The sequence below is a fragment of the Nestor notabilis genome, unplaced genomic scaffold (assembly GCF_000696875.1).
Source record: "Nestor notabilis isolate BGI_N333 unplaced genomic scaffold, ASM69687v1 scaffold1834, whole genome shotgun sequence".
NCBI lineage: Eukaryota > Metazoa > Chordata > Aves > Psittaciformes > Psittacidae > Nestor > Nestor notabilis.
The window spans coordinates 89,926-107,380 of NW_009925870.1; positions in this window are offsets into that span (position 1 = coordinate 89,926).

Below are 17,455 nucleotides of genomic sequence, written 5' to 3' on the forward strand. Positions count from 1 at the left end.
AGCTACACAGTAGGACCATGCTGGCTGACCCAGCATGAAGAAGTGTCTGGTACCAGAATGTCTCAGACTCATGTATCTACAGGGGGTGGTTTTGGCATTGACACTGATCAAGTGACACGAATATGTTTGATTTCAGTCTTTCAGCCTAGCCTGTATCTCTATACTGCTTTTGTTGTCCTCTGATGGATAAAAGCCACCATCTGTTAAGATCCATACAGGCAGGATCCAGATCTCTGCTGATATCTCATTCCCAATATCCTTTAGCCAGGGCATTGGTGCTCTGTTGTACTCTAACAGTTGCTGGCCCTGGAATTCAAGTAACTTCCTGGCCTCTTTTATGGGGCTCTGAGGAGAAACCCTGCTGCAGGATGATAACATTTAAGCGAGATTCCCTGGGGGCATTGCATTTGCAGGCGCCAAGTAAATGACCCACCACACTCCTACTCCCATGATAAGGAACTTTACCATGCACTTTGCAGCCTGCTTTAATATTACCTCTTTCATCTCCTGCTTTTTTTTAAAGCTATGTGGCTTGCCTTTACAGGACATCTGTGGGTGGTGGGTGGCCTATACAGGGCAGGAGAAAATGTGTTCAGTAAGAGGGTTCAATTCCACTGCCACCATGGACCTCATCAGCTGTGGAGACAAAGCAGCAAGCACTTAAGCTATAAAAACCTAACTCTCCTACCAGTGCTCAGGTGTAGGTGGGAACTGCCTCATGTGATTCACATTTAGCTTTCACAGGTGCACAAGACCGCTGCCTCATGGTCTTGTGCCAATAGACATAAAACCCTACAAAAGAAGACAGGGTGGGGCTTTATCCTCATTTTCTGCCCTGAGGTGCAGAAGATTTTGCCCTGTCTGTATGCTGGGCCATTTTGTTAGCTGGGAGGTGGTGGTGGTGACGAAGAAGTCATTTGCTGCACAGATTCACAAGCAGCACGGATTCACAGGCATTTTCCATGTGCTCTTTCTCATGAAGTGCTTCTGCTTTTTTTCTCTATCACAGGTTCAGGACTCTCACGGTATTTCTGCAAGTACAACTGTTGCCTGTGTTGGATGTCAAATTCAAAGAAACAAGACAACAGACTTCGGTAAACTTCATTGCTATTAATACTGCGATAAGTATTATTAGTATTGCTTAAACATATGACGGTTTAATAAGAGAGCTCAGGGCAAAGGCCTGAATGTAGCATCTCAGCACACTGGTGTACTGTAAGCTGGATTATGCCTTACAGTAAACTCTACTTCATGTAAGACACTGCAATAGACTGCTAAGCACGTTTCCACCCAAAACCAAGGCAGCTCAGGAATTTGAATACTGTGGGAAGCTGGTCTTTGTCTGGGTATTATTTTGGGAAAGGAATACTTGTGGGTGGATGAGAGACAGTTCAGGTGGGGAAGGAAGGAGACAGCATGTGGGAAACAGGCAGCAAAGAGTTGCTGCAGCACAGCCGAGCCATGCAGATGCCTGTCCTGGGAGAAGCCTGAGAGGTCAGAGAGCTGCCTGGGAAAGATCTGCTGCTGTGAGAAGAGAAGTTGCCTCTGGTTGTTTGTGTCCTACTGTGTTTATGAGAGCAGACTCTCTATATTGTTCTACATAAAAAGAATTGCATCAAAAATGCTGGTCTCTGCTATTAATATCTTACTTGGAAAAAAACTTAAGGGCCCGAATTTTGTACAGCTGGGATGGTGTGGGATTGCCTTTATTTTAATGTGGCATGTTTTCTAATAAATCTTTTGTTTTCTCCTTTCCCCTCTCAGTTTTTGCTTGTTGTTTCTGTTGTCTCCACTTCTCAGGAGAGGCAATAGATCTCAGAGTGGACACCCCATCACCTTGGGTAAGCCTCTTCTCTGTAACACAAAACCCAAGGTCCTGTCTGAGGGCAGAACTTGGTCCTGCCATGGGGCTCAGCTCTTGTGGATTAAGAGCTGATGTTGATACCTGTAGGAGAGGCTAAGTTTCAGGTACTTAACATTCATCCATCCAAATAAACTTAAGAAGTCTACCTGTCCAGCTGGCCATTCATCTGTGATTCTGATGGATTCCTTTGACTTAGATGAACAATGTCCAGAGGGGAGATACCAAATCAAAGGTTATGCACAGGGATTATGAGAAAACAATGATACTTCTGAGTTGGAAAAGAATCCCCAAAATCCTGTTGGTTTGATCAGAGCTCTCTTAGTAAGTGAGAGCATGAGGTACTGTTTGTATGTTGTTGCCAGGTATTGATCTGGACAAGGTCCTCCTAGTGAATGAGTGCATTTGTTAAACTCCCCTTATTTCTCCTCACATCTGAGCAGGCTTCAGTAGTTGATAACATCATACTGTGTCTGGGGAGCTTTTCTGCACAGAACTGACTGTCCTGAACCCTGGAATAGGAGTGTCTATCCACAGCCAGTACGTAGCTAGGGGTCCAGGGGCATGTTCTAGCACTCCAGCAAAGGAGAGATCTACTGATGCTATCTTAAGATGAACAACCATCTCAACAGTGAAGTAACACCTGATCAAGAAAATTGCAATTAGTTTGAAATTCAGCCCAAATAAATCTGCAAAAAGTTGGCCAGAAGTCTCTTGTGATTTTGAACTAGCCTATAGTAGGTAAGGCAAAGCAACAATATGGAAAATTCTGAGAGCAAGGATCACACTGCAGCCCATAATCACAACCCCTTAGATAAAGCATGCTTAGACTTTAAAAGTAATTCAGATAGAAAAGTCCCTCTGGACCCCTCTGTTCACCTCTCTGAGTCCCGTTAATGTTCTGAGAGGTGCCACACTTTCTGCTGAGCTGTTTAAAGCAAATCAAAGAGCTAGAGATGTCACCTCACTGGGCTTGTCTAATTGCAGCCGGCAGTCAGTTCATTGCCATCTTTCCGAGTCTCTGGCTGCAATTGGCAGGGAAAATAAAACAGCAGCCACTGAGATTCGAAGAGCTGTGTGCAATCTGGATTGTGCATTTAGGCAGTGTTTATTTTAAAAAGCTATTATCTACCAGCTGCTCATAAAGTGTTATGCCCTGCAAGAATCTTTGTAGTATGTAATTGCCTTGCCTCTCTCTAAATGCATATTCCACTGGTTTGAATTAGCCGCTAGCTCATAGTGATTATGGTCATCATTCATCTAGAACAATTCAAATCAGATTTAGAATTCATGACATCACCTATGTGCAAGTAGTGCCTGTACAGTAGAGGAACGCTGTCCTCAACAAAGGCCAAACCTGGTTTTTGGTTTCCTCTGTTGTCTTATAAAATGTAGAGCATGTAGATTTTACACAGGAAAGCCTTTCCCTCTTCCACTGCAAGTAACTTGTATTGCAGTTAGTGTCGTTCGAGACCTTAATTATCATTCTAAAAACTGTGCACATGCACCAAAATAGGTGCAAGTTTAACCCATAGGTTCTGTTTAACCCAGCGCGTCTACGGAGAGCATTCATTGTATCTGTAATGTCCATGGACAGCTCCTTCTTAGCATCTGTGTCATATTATTTAACATTTCTTCTGGCTCTCCAGTAAACAGAAACCATACGAAGCTTCAGTGTTGGTGCTCTCGAACTTACCTATGCTTGCCCTTACGTTAAGGTTGGAGAACTACCGAGAAAGAGTGGAGTGAAATAGCTATGGATGTACCTTGTATATAGAAGATTTCAAAGATTCCTTCATTTAAGCAGTGACAGGCATAGCTTATGTTTTAGTAAGATGCTGTATTTGTTGAACAATAGAAATATGCAAGAAATGTTGGCAAACCCAGACAGGATTTTTACTTTCTTAGCATATAGGTGGGAAGGTTTTATTATTATTCTTCTGTTTCTTAATTTGTTGGCCATGTTCTAATAATTTGGACACTAAATAACTCAGCAAGATCAGGAAAAGATCTTTTCCAAAATACATATTCTCTCATCATACAGCAAAGCAAGTCAATGTGGCTGAGTTGATGGCACCTGTTGCCAGTAGAGCAAAAGGATCTATTTGTAGAATATCTCAAACTTTTCAGAAATGCTGCCCATAAAGAAAAGTTGTCTTCTGGAAGACCTGCATAGTAAGGAATACTTCTGGATTGCATTTTCATTTGTACCAATCTCAGTATCAATAGCATTTGCCGTTAGGGGTAGGATTATGGCCCAGTTTCTATACTGAGATAATATGAACCACAGATACTACTTAAATCTTCATATGTGAAGTAGGCAAGGAAGTCCTATCACCCTGATGCTGTCAGCAGGTGAGTTTACCACTTCCCAGGGAGTTAAGGCTGAATTGGTATACTCCTTAAGCCCTCCATCTCAGTGCTCCTTGTAAAAACTGTAGGCATAGTGTTAACCATTTTCAGTGCCAACATTACAAAGATAGGAAGGCTGATCATGCTAGAAAGATGATTTTAACAATCCATGCATGGTAATAGGTGAGAAGCTCAGAGTGAACTAAGTCCAATCATACGCAGTGTAGGCAGGAGAAAAGACTGAAAGAGTGGATACTAATATAATAGTACAGCAGATGGATACAGGAGGGATAAAAGTTATCTTTAAAGGCTTTAGAAGTATGTTTTTTAACACTCACCAGCACTCAAAGCCACTTGAATCTCTTTTCTAAAAGCCTGCTTATTTTAAGACTACATATGAAAGGTTTTTAATACCTTTCCAGGAGTAAACTGAAAATAGGATATCTCTCTTAACATATCCAAAGAATACAGCCTTTCCACATGCGTATAATAATAACATTGAAGGTCCTTACTGAACAAAATTGTTAGCCAGCGTCTGCAAAGTAAAAATCAAAGTAAGGATCACATTTTTCCTTTAACTGATATGACTGAGTCATATCAGCCAAGTTTACCTTGAGTGCTTCTGGAGAAAGGTTTTCCAATGTCAAAGAAATAAAAAGCTGGATGCCCACTTTCCCGTCTTGTTTGTCTACTGCAGTCTACTCACATAATTAGAGAGGTTGATTTCCCATTTGTGCAATGAATTTGTTCAGAGCAAAATGACAACAGCAGAGGTTTAAAGTTCCAGCTATGAAATTCCTCTTTTTTGCTGGCTTATATCAGAGCCAGGAACATATATCCTGCAGCTTTTTATGATTTACAAGAGCGATATTCACCTTCCGCAGAAGTCTTCACGTAAGTCTGTTTACAGGGCTGGGTTTACTCAGGTAATTCAAACAAGGCAAGTCTGGTTTTCCATCCAAAACCATTCTCCCAGGAAGCAGAAGCAAACCCACCTGACCAAGCGAAGTCAGCACTCACAAGTGCTCTTATCAACAAAATGTTGTCATACAGCATCAATCAGAGAATAGGCAGCCATACAGTATTGTAATAAAACACGTATTTGGCACTTCCTGGACTATTTACCGCTTTATTGAATACCACGCTTCTCCTTTGAATGAGGACTGCAAATTCCAGGGGACAATCCAGCCCACTCTCCCTGCAAGACTGGAATTTTAATGGCTCTGATAAGAGACGGCCATCCCTCATCAGATATTGTGGTGTTTATTTTAGCTTTTTGCCTCTTTTGTGGCAACTGTCTGCACACTGGCCTGGGGTGGTATCAACTGATGACAGTCAGCCCTTTCAGAAGCCTCACTAAGGCACTTGTACCATCCATTACACATGGAAGCATGAGATAAATTTGTCAGAAACATTTGCACAGGCCCTCAGCAAAGGAAGTAGTGCGCTCTGTGTATTTTCTGCAGGCTTGGATTGGAGCACAAACAGGACCAAATGATGGAAAGATTTGGTTTGCAAGAAGAGATCATTCCCTCACTCAAGTTCATTTCAAGTTTCACCAGCGCCAAGTGAGTCCACTGTCAATCCGATACCTCTGCGTGGACATGAGAATGAAATGAGTGGAAGACTCAGTTATGTTTAACTTTGTTTTACATTTCTTGGGTTTTTTTAAATTCCCTAGAATTTAAACCCGAAAAGGTTAATGTGGTCATCTAAGCCGGCGTTCCACTTGCAGCCAAGTTCAGAACATTGAGACATAAAGAACAATATGTACATATTCTTATTTTTAAAAGCATTGATCATCTGATCAAAAGTCATGCTATTTGTAACTTTTAACATTTCCAGCCCAAGAGCTGAACTGTCACATATCAATGTATGTTTCCTTCTTCCATAAACAGATGCTCATTGCAGTCTATTTTGCAAATCAGTTTCCCCTTACTCTTTAAAGAAGACAGAGAAACGCTGTATACAGCTAACTCCAGGATGTGCTGATGGATTTGTCATGAATTTCCTTCAACATATCTATCAGTCCTGCCCAAGACTATTGGCTACAGCTTCAGTCAGACCCCATTATCAGTTAAACGCAATGTTTTAAAGCAAATGTATATCTTTGATCAAAAATACGTTTATACTCATGATTCTTGTGGTACAATTTGTGTGTTTGAATCTAGAACAAAGGTGGAACAAATGCCTGTGGCAGATAACTTGTTTGTTGGGAAAAGCCTTCTCCCAAGCTGTCAGTGGGAACTGATCTTGTGTTGCTTGGTAGATGGTATCTTATTGTGCTGGAGTTGTTCTTTCTCTGAACATAAACCCAAACCTGCTCAGAACAGTAAATGACCCCTTTTTAGAATGTCACTGTGCTGAAACAAATGCAAAGCTTCCCACAGCCCCTGCGGGATTTTCTTCAAGTCCACAAGCAGGCTCATGGCCAAGATGTAGGATGCAAAGATGGGGCTCAGCTGTGTTCTGGCTATATATTCTCAGAGCACACATGCTTTGCCTCAGGGAGCCTCCACATGGCCTGTCTTTAGACCTTTTAACAGTTATGGTGGTGTATGCCTCTGGGACACTCCTACAGAGTTGCACGGTGGTAGCTCTGGCAGGGTCAAAGTGCCTGGCTTGGCTGAACCTGCCCCCCCCCCCCCCACAGTCCATGACCACCACAGGTTGGAACAGCATCCCACTGACCCTGACCCTGGCAGCTGAACCCCGAGGACAGTGTAGTCAGGTCTCTGACAGCCAGAGATTCAAGTGGCCTTGACATTAATAGCAATTGTGTTACTAAACCCTCAGGAAAATTCTTGAGAGCAGAACTGGTGGTTTGATGCTTCGTTTCCATTGGCTTTCAATTGCAATTCGTGTCCTAGCTGTTCCTTAGCTTTCAGAAAGTTCAGCCCATGAAGGCTGTAATTTCCCAATGACCCTAAGCAAACACAGAACTTGTGCAAACACCCACATTTCTGTGGTCCCCTGGAAATCCTCTGTTTGTTTTGCTAACAATTTTTGTGATAATTCGTGTTTTCCGAACATGAATTCTTAGGAAAAACATAATCTGCTTGATTTTCCAGGTGGATTTAAGCATTCAGTATGTGAGCCATGAACTCTGGAGAGCACTCCCCTAAGGTCAGCAGCACTGGGTCAGACTCCGAGGAGCACACTGTGGGATGCACCTCAGGTTAATGACTTGCAATTGCATGCAGCCTTTCCTAAAGCTGTGTGTGTAGTTAATGTGTATCAGAACTCAGCAGGACTATTCAAATTACCTCAGTTTCACAGTGATTTATGATATATGCTTCTGACGTTATTTATCTGTCTTCCTAGTGTTGCTAGCCAAAGCGAAGAGGGGAGACAGAGATGCAGTAATACATTTGAGAAAAGGGTCAGATGTTTTCAGAGACAGCACAAGTTGGATAGAAGGGTACTAAAGGACTTGAAAGCCAGAAAACTAACAGAGAAAACTAGCCCAGCCCAGAGTCAAAGAAACTGAAAGCCTTTCCTCATTCCCTTTCTACAGTGAATCATTTCCTGACTCTGGAAGATGGATTTTGTTCATTTAAGTAGTTTTCCAGGGAGTATTTTATATTGTAGAATGGATGTTTTTTATGATATGGCACTTAGGACTTTCCATAATGCTAAAAAGTTAGGTTTCTTTAGTAGGAGAAAACCCACTTCAGACACAGCAGTTACAATAAATGGTTCTGTTCTCAGTTCTGTTCTCAGTTACAGCTATTCAATCCTCATCCTTAGTGCATGCAATAACTGAGCTTCATAGAGGTACTGGATTAAAGACCTGGGGTTCCAAAATCCACCCTGACATGCATGTGTGTGGCTAGGACTGAAATCAACGGGACTCCCATGTGTACATCCAGGGTAGACTTTGACTTGTGACTTTTATTGTTTGCGCTAGTGGATAAAATTGATTCCAGCATTACGTTTCTCAGTCAGAGTTATTTCTACATCATCATGCATAAAAATGTTGGCTTCAACCTCTTCTTCTTGATGGTAGCTTTGAGAAGTATTTGTTTCCTGGTTAGTGTGGGCCCACCAGTGATCACTCTCAGGCTTCCTCTAACCTTTTTTTGTTATTTTACTGATGGCAGATTTAACTGTTGGCTCACCTCTGTTTCCAAAACAGACGAATTTTAACCGTCTCTAATATTAACCAGATCCAACTAGGTGATAGAGTTAAACCAAGGCAGGCCAGACACTCAGCTGGTGAACTGCAGCCCTGTTGATCTGGGTACCCTGTCTGGGAGAGTCTGACAGGGTGCCCAGGAACAAGTAGAGCCCCAGCTCACAAGTGCAGCTCTGCAGAGCTGAAGGTCAGCTTGCTGAGCTCCTTCAGGTGCTCTGAATTACAACGAAGAGTCCTATTAAATCTGCTGCTTTGTAACCAGAAGGGAGGTGATCCTTCAGGAGGTACACTTTCCTTGAAATAGCTGGAGCTCAGGATTTTGGGGAGAAATATATTTCATAAAATCATTTACGTTGGAAGGGACCTTTAAAAGTCATCTAGTCCAAATCCCCTGCAATAAAGAGGAACATCTTCAACCAGATCAGGTTGTGCAAAGCACCATATTTCTTTATGTTGGTAGTGGAATGATTCTGAATGAGACCATAAAAGCTTTGGTGAAGAGCTAGGAGCAGGAATGAAAAGGGAAAGCGGTGAGGAGAGGAATTTCATATTGGCACCATGAAGGCATGCGGACCTCCTGCAGAAGAGGCTGAAAGATCTGGATGTTTAGGGGCTGCAGGAGGGTTCCTGAGTTCTCTGCGTAGGAATCTCCTGCTCAAAGCAGGGTCAGCTATGATCTGGATATTTGGAAAAATAAAGCAATGATAACTGGAAATACTACGTACTAAAGTTTAGTTTTAAACATAAGCGTGACTTCTTCCACAGCTCATATAGCCTTTAAAAGAAAGTCTGGTACTCAATCTCATGGGTTTATTTGTATTTGTGTTTCTAACAGTTGCTTTTAGAACCATTTGCAGTAGAATTGTATGTTCTTTACCAGGTGTGAATTAGGCATCAGGCCTTCACTGCAGTTCACCAGCATTGCATGGCTGAGAGCTGTTAGTACAGACAGGACGGAAAACAGGTTCCAAATTAAACAGCAAATTGGCATTGGTCCTCATACTTTTGGTGTGCCTGTTACCTCCACTCAGGAAGCCCATGGAAAGACAGAAGGACTAATTTGTCCTGGAGTGCAGGGTCTGTGAGTTGCAGAGGCAGTGACAGTTACTGCAGCCATGCACAGCAGTTATTTTGTTGTCCACAGCTTCTCCATTTTCCTTGATGTTTACTGGTAGCAAAAGTATTGCAACATGGAGATTAATTCCTGCAGAATAAATCACCAGCACATCTGTGGAGAATGGTTTCTCTCAGAGTGGCCTTGGCTGTAGTGCACATGACAATTGCTGTATTTCTTGAGAAAGACAATACGCTCCTTTCATTTTCCCAGTTTATTACAGGTTCTTTGCTCCATGCCTTGGTCTGTTCATGTAAATTCTTATGGACCTTTGTCTACAGCTTTTGAACTGAGCTATGAGGTCACGTCATGGACTTCTAGGGAGAACAAATAGTGCTTTACACGGAAGAGCTGTGCTTTGGGTCATGTCTGCCTTGTGAACGTGGTAGTGATGTTCTTCACAACCAAGCTTGGCACATGTGTCTCAAAATACTGTCAGCCACAGAGACATCTCTTATAATATAAAGAAAAGACCTAGAGAAAAAAGGTGAGGTTTTCTGAAGGATTTTGTCTGGTTGGGACTGTTGACTTGGCTATACAAACTTGTCCACAAAATTACCTGGAAGTATAGCCTTAGTTCAGAACTTTATCCTCTCAACATGTTTTATGAAGTTTTGTTTCAAACAGTCCTGCTTGCCTGCCACATCACTTACTGTTAATGAAGGGCTGTGGCAGGAACAGGAACTGGTCTGTGAGACATGTCAAATGCAGCAGCTACAAGCATATCTATGCTGTGCTGGCCAGAGTCTCAGGGTAACACCACATTCCCTTCAGGGTACAAACCAGAGCCATCCTTGCACTAGCTCTCCTGTTTTGCCTAGTCATTCATTTAGGATACTTCCTCACCACATACAGAATGCTTACAATACTTCTAAGGGTTTTATCTATAAATGCAAAGCCCAGAGAGTGTTGCTTTAACGGGGAAATGCTATGAGACTGAGCTGTTTCTAACAAACAGAGAAAAAAACCCCACAACAACCTTTCTGTTTTCTTGCACCCAGTATTCCAGCCTCTGTAGCTGCCACCATACTTCAGTGGCCAGCTTGGACATTTTAAGGTATCCTTCTGTACTTCCTAGTTAAGAGCAGATCATTGGAGAGCAATTTTATGCATCATCATACCTTCATTTACCTCTAAATATTTCATCTAAAAGCATTTACAATTGAGAGTTGTTAATTTGCTTTAAATAAATAAATAGCCAAGCAATAAACATGCAAGAACCACGCATGAAGTTATCTTCAAAAAATATGAATTAGTTGAACAAAGATGGCATTGTCACTCAGCTAAAGCTTAGCTTGATGCCAGCATTACTCAAGCAATGCCAGATCGTATGGGCCTTGATTGTATCTTAGAGAATTAGGTTGCCCAAAGCTTCCTCCTTATCCTCCATCAGTAGGGAATGAGAGCTCATGGCTTTATAAATAATGCCAAAGGAAGTGTAGTGTAACTACATTCTTTTTAACCTTGGAAATACATTGTGTGCATACACGGATAATGAGGCCTTTTTGAAATCTCCTGGGTGAGCATTGCTGTTCTCTTGCTGCATGTGCTGGACTGTCACTGCTAGACACGTAGAGAGAGGAATGAGTAACCAGTAGCACATACCATGCCTATGAGCAGATTTCCCTGCTGCGGTGTAATTCTGTCACTGTCGGGGTCCTTTCAGATCTCTTCAGAAGAATTCCAGGAAATCAGATGGATTTTAAGCCAGTAGACTGATTACACAGCCGCCAAGTCATAAGGATAAAGCGCTCCACAACTGTCCTCAAGAATCCATTAAAGCCCTGCTGAAACATGATCTTCCACTGATTAAAGGGGATTAAAAGGGGGGAGGAAAAGCTTTTTAAGTTGTAATGCACCGAATGAAAGAGATCAATAAACGAAGCACGGAGTTCTGAGAATTGCAAATGTTTTATTTCAGCTTCACTGGGAGAAACTACACCTGGGCTCTTCCCATCAGCTCCATGGGAATCAGATCAATTTGATGGGTTTTCAGGGAGGATGGGGAGGTTAGCACTGTTAATGGAAAAACACTGACAACTGTATCAAATGCTGCTGTTAATTCGAAACACTAGCAATGTCTTTCGAAGTAATGTTTCACCTTAATTGCCTTAGGGAATAATTTAGCTGTAATTGGAGAGTAGCTTAAAGTTATGTGCATTTCTGAAACTCAAGAAGTTAAAAAGAACGTGGCAAGGAAGAAATGCCCATCTATTGAGACTGTAAGGAAACCATTAACTTGGCAAAAACATAGGCGAAAGTTCAGTGATTGAGCAAGCTGGCAGCGTGGAGTCAAAGAGTAGAAGAATGAAGAATAGGTCAGTGAACCAGCCTGATCTTCAGAGACAGGATTTCCACTGAAATCAATGTTGCAGACAAAGGAGGCTGGTGAAGTACGCAGAAGCATTTGTCAGAGAAGACAAAAAAGACAAATGAATGGGAGTAACAAAGAGTCCCCTAAGAAAGTTTAGTGAATTGTGAGAGCTCACAAAAGACACGCAGGGTTGAATGAGGATACTGAAGGAAAGTGATCCTAAGTCATGTGTGTTCTTATAGCAAGGTACAATCAGCCCACCAGGATGTCGGCTTTTGCTGCCCAGGAGCTGAAGTTCTTATTTTGTTTTGTGCCCAAGCTGGGAGTCCTGCAGGGAGCCTGTTTCCCAGAGAGGCTGGTGCTTCCTAGCATATGCAGACAGTACCTGTAATGTTTCTGACTTGGAGTACCCAAAACCATTAGATCTTTCTGAAAAATGGCTACGTCCTTTCTCATAAGGGCTAAGAAGGAAGGCAAAAAAGACAGTTGTAAAAAATATTGCACAACTACTTAAAGTAGTTGGGCTTGGCCTGTTTGATAGTAGTGATGGTACCACATTGAAGGAGTTACTAGGGCAAGGGCATATTCATTCATTTAGAAAATGTGAAGGGAAGTGAGAGTGATTTAATTCCTGAGGTTGCATTCAGCTGTCTGGGTGCTTCTCCACTATTTTTTTCTTAACTACTGATGCTGATCACCCTTAATGAGCGAGACATTAATAAACGACAACAGCACTGAAAAAAAAAGCACCAGGCTTTGCAAACACACATGTGATTTTTAACCTAAAAATACTGGTATTAAAGGAATAAAGTTTTCTTTGCAATGCCAGATGTATTTTATTATTACACAACGTCTTTTAAAAGCGTTCTCCACAAGCTCAGAAAGAGAATCAACAACAATTTTACATGGAATATTGCTTAGAAGTTATTCTAGAGACTATTCCAGGTCAGAAAGTGGTGAGGTGACATAGGTTCCTTACTCTCCTGGAAAGAGAGATCAGTGTATGACAGTGTCCTGTTGGGATTATTCTTCATTCAGCCTTTTGCAAGAAATAAAGATACTTGTGGGAACTTCTCAACAGAGATATGCCATGTAATTTCTGCCCTTCTGTATTTTTAGTGGTAAGTGCTGTGAAAACAACTACTCTTAAATGGACAGCTCTTTACATAATTTTATTTATTATAAATAATTATTTAATTTTTTTTTATCTAAAATGGGGAAATGCAGAAGGACTCCTCATTATTTTAGACCATTTAGGTCTAAAAGCCATTGCCACAGAGGATGTGGTGTTGCACTTCATCGGTTACAGCATAAGGGGATGACCAGCCCAGCACAGGGGGCACAAACCCAATGTCACAAGCCAAAATCTGTTCAGACACTTTTCTTAGGGCTGTAAAGACTCTTTGAAATGCTGAGAAGGAGAAGTCAGCATATCTTTCTAACTCAAAGATCAAATTAAGTGAATTAACCAGCACATCAACTAAGATGTTCTTTCTTCTCCACCATTCTCAGATGGCAACTAGAGGATTAGAGTGAATATGTACTGAAAGAACTTGAATTCATACACGCACACACAAAAAGATGGAATGACGGGTAGGATTCCCATTCTGTTACCCTGCCAGCTTCCATAAACTATCTTTGTTTTCTTCCAACCCAAACCTCACAAAAAGTTAAATAAACCTGCATTAAACAGACTTGTTTCGAAGATACAACGAAAGCTGGGAAAACATGTAGTAAAATAAGCTTAATTTAAGGTTTAGCTTTAAATTTCTAAATCTCCTGACAACATTACACAATCTGAAGTAATTTCCCAGTCAGAAAAAGATGTCCTTAGTCAGATCCAAGCCAGGAACCCTGCAGATTTGGGCAGATGCCCAGGGGCCAGCAGAAAATGCCTCAGAAAGTAGTCTGAGGTACTGAAACTGTTAAATTCTTCCATTGGTCCCATAGACTGGTGTGACATAAGATAAGTGCCAACTTGTTTCACATATAGCGGTTGTCAAGGAGGTGAGAATTTAGCAGTTTTGTCCCATCATGTGCTACTTTTTTGCTTCCTTTGGCAGTCTAGGAGAAACGCCATAGCAATGAGAGATTAAGATTGCATCTTAAATGTAATTGCCTTGGAAATTCTTATTAATAGCTCCAACCCAGGAACCACTCACCAATTTGATTGCAAAAACGAAGCACAGAGCAATTTTTCCTTTCTCAGCCTTTTCAACAGATCTCTAGTTTATTAAAATACGATAAAACCTTTGTAACTTTGGAATACTACTTAGTAAGAACCATTTCTGAGTCTCCCAGGAATGGGAAGTGATTTGTGATTACCATGCCAGGATTGCCTGCAGCATGTGCTCTTCCAGTGGACAGGGCTTGTGTAAGGTGAATGTCTTCCAAGGAGTAGGAATGGGCGAATTGATCACCCAGAGCCACAGACTGCACTTGGGTTGGGATCTTTTTTAAAGTCTGGGGTTTTTTAGAAAAAAAAAAAAAAGAATAAAAAATGCTGGCCTCAGACTTGGCTTGGGATCTCCTGACAGTGGTCAGAGTTGCTGTGGTAACTTTGTGCTTTCAGCACATGGACCAACATGCTCCATGACAGCACATTTGTAATCTAAAATACTGGTAGATGACACAAATCCCACTCACAAGGGGATGATTTCTCAGTCGGTCAGCAGCACAAGAACAACTCAGGCATGGTATGTACCATTATATCACAGCCAGTAAATAAATGCACAAAAATGCAAATAAGCCTTAGATAGATGAGTACCATGGTGAGAAAAGCTGAAAGAATTGCAGCTGAAAGCCCATGTGAGTCCAGGGTACTTTACAGGGCAAATGCTGTCCCATGGTGTGGCATCCTGCATGGCATGATGTGGTTCAACCCCATTTACTGTGAAGGAGTTATGCTGCCTTGCACCAGCTGAGAACTGGGAAATGCAGACTGCCCAACAGCTACTAGAAGCAAAAGAAGAATTGGCCTCATTTCCAGGAACTGATGTGAAAAATCTTTTGCTGGAAACATGGAGACCCATAGGACCTAATTCAGACAGGAACCGCTTCATTCTCTCAGAGAGAATTGCTTGTAATGTTGATTTCTGAGTAGGAGGAATCGCCTAGGAGAGAGCTTCCCAAACCCTCACTGGTTTGGAAATCAGCAGTGGCAATGGTAGCAATAGCAAGAGTTTCAGGGCTCTGGACCTTGCTGTGTGCAAGCATGAGAGGACACATCCTTCTTCTTGCAGGCCATCTCACTTAGAGATAGCTTCTGTCTGTCAGTCTGCAAACCTTTAGGTACAGTGCTAATTCTATTGTATCCCAGAGACCACTGCAAGATGAGCTATACAAATACAGATCCCAAGGAGAAAAAAATTGTAGCTGTGCAGAGGAGGCCATATTTCAGAGTTACTTGGTGACTTGAGGTTGCAGAGTGATATTTGTGGGTTTCTTATTTTCACCATCAGTCAGTTTAATACCAAAATGGGCCACCGTTTGGAGTAAAACATTTAGATCTCTTCTGCAGAGCAGAGAAACAGACTGATGAACCATTTCAGAGAAATGTATGGATGTAGGGCCTCCAGTTGGGCAACTGCTGTCCTCCCCATGTGGATTTGAAGCTGTAATGAATAATTACAGCGAGGGAAATATATGCCAAATAATGTGAAACAGCATCTGTGGGGTTCTCAGGACAGTTTGGCATTGCCTGGGCACTATTTAAATGAACCAAGAAGCAGATGAACCTATGTATATATGTATATATATATAGTGCCCTCTGACATATATATATATATATCTCACATGGGAAGTGTAAATTCTGCATGTTGAAATGGGTAAGCGCGACCAAGAAATAGCAGTCTGCAGTCAACATAGATTAGAAAGGAAGTTGTGCCTGCTTGGTATTCCAGCCATTTAAATAAATGAGAATAACATTTCTAAGCAATAGCAAGATGAAAGAATGAAAAGCATGAGGAAATGGCATACTGTGATTTAAAAATAGCCTAGCACAAGCCAAGACAGCCATGCTGAGCATGGAGGGAGCTGCGCAGCTGTATGATCACTACTTCCTTACATGACCTGGAGCATGGACCAAAGCCCTCGATTTCTTCCTCTGTCCCAAATCTGTGCCTGGCTAAGGATTCCTGGGAACTTTAATGTAGCTTTTCAGCTGAGGGTTGAGAGCCAAGCTATGTAGTTGCAGAAGAGTCAAGACACATGTAACTTTAGGCTCTCTGGGCTGGAAGGGGAAGAGGGTGCAATTTCAAAAGAATCACTAGTGTGGAAAGAATATGTGGAAATTCCTAGTTCACAACTGGAGCTATGCAAAACTTGGCCCTTGTGCTTTTCAGAGATTTGCTGTTTTCTCTTTTATGTTAGTTCATGCAGGCTTGCACCCTCTGGCTTTTCTTTTGTGTTCTGGGAATTGAATAAACCCTGGAAGTAGTGAGAATCATCTGGTCTCACAACCTAACCGTGCAAAATCCCCTCGCTGGCGTGGTTTTGATGTGAAATCATAAATCAGTCCAGGTCCACACAAAGGGTTTCTGAGCTGCAGCAAACTACACACAAATGTGAACTTGGTTTTTGATTATTTTTATTTAAGTTTTCTCTTAATTTCATCCCTTCTATGTTTTTTTCATTAACAAGCATCTGGAAATTGCATAAGCTACATTAATATGGATTATTATCTTCTCTCTCTCCTGCCCTCTTGGTGTATCATTAACTTTTCCTTTTGCTCCCTCCTTTTCTGTTCCACACATAAATGTGCTTGAAAGAAAACCTCAACAAGAAGTGTGTTAGAAGGACTACAGTAGCTTTAGGACTCAGAAAAGAACATATTCACAGGTCACACCAAGTGAGGAGCTTGAGTATGCCTCTCTGTGAGGTCTAATTTTTGTATGTTTGAACTATCGACTGATCTTATCACGAAAAAATAAATGCTTATATTACAGTTTAGCATGAAGGTCGTAAGGAATAAATATATTCCTTTAGGTAGACCATTGTCCGGTCATTAATTTTACTTGTGTTTTTCTTAACGCCATAATTCCATCTAACTCAAAGCTCAGATGCTTATATTGCACAGCCAGAGAGCCAACAGGAATAAAGTGGTAGATCTAATCTAGCCATACTCTTAAAAAGCTTTTAACGCAGACCTTCGCAGAACACTAGAGATGCTTAAAGAGTCTGAGGTCTGTGAGCAAACACAGCATCAGCAATCCCGTTCCAATGGATTTAGAAGTGATGGGGTAACGAAGTGTGCAGGGAGAGAGTGCGGGTGGGGTGAAAAAGGGGGCATTGGGAAAGGTAGCCACTGAGTTGCCGGTGGCTCAGCCCTAAGCCGAAGTTTTGTGTTGACTTTTCAAATGCTGAGTCACGTACACTAAGTTTTTTGGTTGACTGTTTGTGTATTTTCAAGCACCTGCTATACATTTTATAAAAATAAGTAACATACAAAAATTTACAGCTGTAAAAATGTGGTTTTAATGCAAAATTTCAGTAAACCAAGGCCTCTTTAGACAACCCACTATGCTTTATAGCCTTTAAGAATATGGAGTTCCTATTAGGCTGATACATAAGGCTGGTGCTGAGGTCTACAGAGGGAAAAGAGTAGATTCCCTTGAAGAAAAACCCAGAGCCAAAAGCCAGAAAGGTAGTGAGGAGACATGGACAGAGCCAGCAGGA